At 39.2% G+C, this 4,216-nt stretch overlaps 1 long non-coding RNA gene across 1 annotated transcript; it reads left to right on the plus strand.

Moving 5' to 3' along the window:
• The first annotated feature begins 2 nt into the window (after positions 1 to 2).
• Positions 3 to 664, plus strand: LOC117128899. The gene is made up of 3 exons (XR_004452313.1): positions 3 to 97; positions 335 to 450; positions 595 to 664. It is a non-coding gene; the product is annotated as an uncharacterized LOC117128899 (long non-coding RNA).
• Positions 665 to 4,216: the final 3,552 nt, after the last annotated feature.

Here is a 4,216-nt window from a genome sequence, read left to right on the forward strand (position 1 = left end):
TTCGTACTTTGAAAAAACGCTAAGTGAAAGAATCACGCTCACTGTTGGACTACATGACTTAGAGAGACGTAGTGGCTTGGACCGCATTGATCAAAAGGTACACTTCTTCCATTCATAACTCACGTGCTTGGTAGTGTTTAAGCGACTTTATGAGGAAAGGAACTGACCCGAATGAATTCACACTCTCGTGCCAAACTCACTGTCTTGTAGAAACCTGAAGGTTTTTGTTATATTGACAATGCGCTAATAAATCTCTACGCTACTTGTTTATTTTTTGGGATAACACTCTAAGTACCTCCTGGAAATGAGCTCTATTTTGGGACTTGTATTGCAGGTGCGGATAAAAAGCTATTTCCACAAGATGGAAGATAGAAATTTGATCACACGGATCACTTTGATATCGGAACCTGAGCGATCAGACAGCAGCAAAGCTCTGCTTCTGTTTCAGAGGTTAAATCACAAGGCTCTGTGCCAAGTTATTACACATTCTTCACAGCTTAGTGTAGCTGCTTTCTAAGAGGGTTTAATAAGAACATTGAGTTAGCTAATGCATTAATCTACATGTATGCTAATGCAATCTCTTCGAAATTGCAGAGAAGAGGAATCTTGTATCTTAGACTTCAATGATGATTGGTATCACAAGGTAAGGAGTAGATGCTGTTGGCTTTTCGATGAAACGGTTGGTTACAGTAACAGACCAGACCGGATTGTTTCCATGGTGGTTCTGAGCGGTGCCGCCATGCCAGTCTAATGGAGAAAGGAGTGAAGTTATCTGTTATCAGACATTTTTGATGATCAAGAAGCCGGAACTTGAAAGTGATACACAAAGATGAAAATTTGGTTTGTGTTTTAAGTTACCCGTTATATGATTCTCCACCGTTCTATTTTTTTGCACATTCAAGATGGCGTTTAAGATCACACGCAAACGAGGTATGAATGATTGTTGAAACTACCCAGAATCTGAAAATGGGTGAGAATCTTTTTGATTTAAACAACCATTACTGGACAAATCTCTCTTTTTCATAGATACGGTAACGAAGAGTGGTCATACTTACTAAAGAACAAAGATCGCTATACCTTTAGATGAGGTATGGCTAACATTGATATCAGGACAATCTTAAACGGCCTCTGTTAAAGCCGGAAAACCAACTGACTATTAAACGATAGAATAAAAGCGATGTTAAGGAAAATATACGAATGTATAAAGCGAATACAAGAACGATAAGAAATCGTATTCGCGAAGAGACATGGAGTCGAGAATGATCTCTTTCTCTTTCCTTAACTCAAAATATTCGCTCCGTTATTGAGACGGAACTGTACGAATATAGAGTCCCAGGATAAAACCATGGCAGACGAATCACGCCTCACTCGTGATCGCCCTATCGAACTATAAACTCTACAAAACACTCTCGCATATAGAGACTTACGCAGAGGGATTTTTGCTGTTGGATTTTGATCTCAAAAAAGTTGAGAAATGAAGGAAGAGGAGAGACGATATTTAAAGAGACGGAGACGACCCACTTCCCGCAACAGCTGCTGCACGTGGGCGAGAATCTCGCGGAGATCGAGGGAAGTTGAGTTCCGAAACTTCTTCCTCAAGACTCTCTCTTTATCTCGTTTAAAATTTCGAGAGGATAACATGCATGACGTTTTTTATTTTCTAGACAAACTACTTGTCGTTTTAAATAAAATTGTATGCTGTTTTTTCTCGAAATAAATGGCAAACCGTTGAGCTTAACTTTGGTCAAAAAATACTATACTTCTTATCGGGCCAAAGGCCCTCCGCCCAAGCCCAAGCCAAGCCCACGCCCACGCCCACGCCCACCACGCCGAGCCGAGCCGAGCCGGCCGGACGGACGGCGGCGGCGGCGCGCGCGTGGGGGCGAGCCTATCCTCTCATGTGCGCCATTTGAACATGAGTTAGAGTGAGTACATATATATACTCCTCATTTGTTCCAGTTCTCCCCGATGTGGGACTTTCCCTTCTTCCATTCATTAATCATAATGCCTCATAGGCTTATTAGATGATTGGCCCAAAGCCCATTTCGTTTTCACTTATTACCAATAAAATATTGGTCCAACAATCCCCCACATGAATAGAAATGACTCTAAACATATGTAGACTAAATGCAGACTCGATAGACTCTAAAAAACTATACTTATTCTAATCCTGACTAGACTAGACAGACTTATCGAGAGTGTTTGCGAAAAATTCACTGTGTTTGAGTTGGTGGCATTTTTAATCCTTGAACCAGTCATAGTTAATATCTGTCGGGTTTACTTTACCAGAAGGTGAACATGATGTCTTGAACCAACCGGTGTTTTATGTAGACCGAGATAACAGGCATAACGCAACTTCATTTTCTCGTAGAACTTAGTTCTCTATTGTGTTCATTGTGGCCCTGAACTATTCCTGGTTTTCATGAGTGAACTTAGAGAATATAACCTTGCATTCATTCTCCTAGAAACCGCCTCATTTCACTTCACACTCATTAGGTGATTGACCATGAAAAGTATTGAGTAATACTCCGCTTAAGAAGCTATGAATCATTAAAAGCTTATGCTTATCCTTCTCACATTTGTTAGCACTTTTATCATCTTAGGAGCTGGGAAGAGACTACTTGTCTCAAGTGCTTTGGTTAGATTCTGTTTGATTTTGTTTTCCTTTGAACCTACGTCTTGGGATCTCCAGTCATGATAGGTAAGGTTGCAATCAAGCATCCTCATTCGTTATAGGCTTTAAACCCATTCCTTTTGATGATTTAGCAACAACATCTCGTGACAAACCTTTAGTAAATGGATCCGCTAGGTTGTCAGCCGATTTGATGTAGTCTATTGTAATTACACCAGTTGAGATAAGTTGTCTAATGGTTTTTGTCGTCTTCTGATGTGACGAGATTTACCATTGTAGAGATTATTCTGAGCCCGAGCTATTGCTGATTGACTATCACAATATATGCGTATAGCTGGCACAGGTTTCTCCCACATAGGAATATCTTCCAAAAAATTCTAAGCCATTTAGCTTCTTCTGCTGCTTTGTCTAAGGCTATGAACTCAGATTCCATGGTTGATCTGGCTAACACTGTTTGTTTGGTAGATTTTCATGATATTGCTGCTCCTCCTAGTGTAAATACATATCCACTTGTGGATTTTGAGTTTTTAAAGTCTGATATCCAGTTAGCATACTGTATCCTTCTAAAACTGCTGGTTCTTTACCATAGTGAAGCCCAAAATCTTTGGTGTAGCGCAAGTAATTGAGTACCCTCGTTATAGCTTTCCAGTGTGTATGACCTGGATTACTTGTATATCGACTAAGTACGTTTACTGCATGCACCAGATCTGGTCTAGTACAATTTGTCAAGTACATGAGACTTCCAATTACACATGCATACTCGTTTTGTGAAACCGCTTCACCTGAATTCTTTGTCAAGTGCATTTGGGGATCTAACAGAGTTTTTGCCGTACTATTAGAGTAATTTTTAAATCTCTCTAATATTGTTTGAGCATAATGAGATTGGGTTAAGATAATTTCGTTTGAATTTCTTTTGACTTTAACCCCGAGAATTACATCTACTAATCCCAAGTCTTTCATCTCAAATGTCCCTTTGAGCATGTTCTTTGTTTGATTGATAATGTCTTTATTGCTTCCAATAATGAGCATATCATCTACATATAGGCATAGTAAAACATACGCATTTTTGGTAGTTTTGTAGTATATGTATTTGTCACATTCATTTATTTTGAAACCATTTGACATCATTGTATTGTCAAATTTTTCGTGCCATTGTTTAGGAGCTTGTTTAAGCCCATAAAGTGACTTTACAAGTCGACATACTTTGTCTTCCTGTTTGGGAATGACAAAACCTTCAGGTTGTTTCATGTAAATTTCCTCTTCTAAATCACCATTTAGAAAAGCAGTTTTTACATCCATTTGATGGATTTCTAGGTCTCTTAAGGCTGCGATTGCTATCATCAGTCTTATTGATGTTATTCTCGTCACTGGAGAATATGTATCAAAATAGTCAAGACCTTCCTTTTGTCGGAATCCTTGAACTACAAGCCTAGACTTGTATTTTCCACCAAGTTTGCGTGTCATTATCCATTTATTCCCTAATGCTTTGCAGCCAGGTGGTAAATCCGTTATGTAATACGTATAATTTTGCATAATCGAATCTAATTCACTCCAGACAGCTTCGTTCCAAAATGGAGCTTCTGG

This window comes from Brassica rapa, chromosome A01, assembly GCF_000309985.2.
Source record: "Brassica rapa cultivar Chiifu-401-42 chromosome A01, CAAS_Brap_v3.01, whole genome shotgun sequence".
NCBI classification, from domain to species: Eukaryota; Viridiplantae; Streptophyta; class Magnoliopsida; order Brassicales; family Brassicaceae; genus Brassica; species Brassica rapa.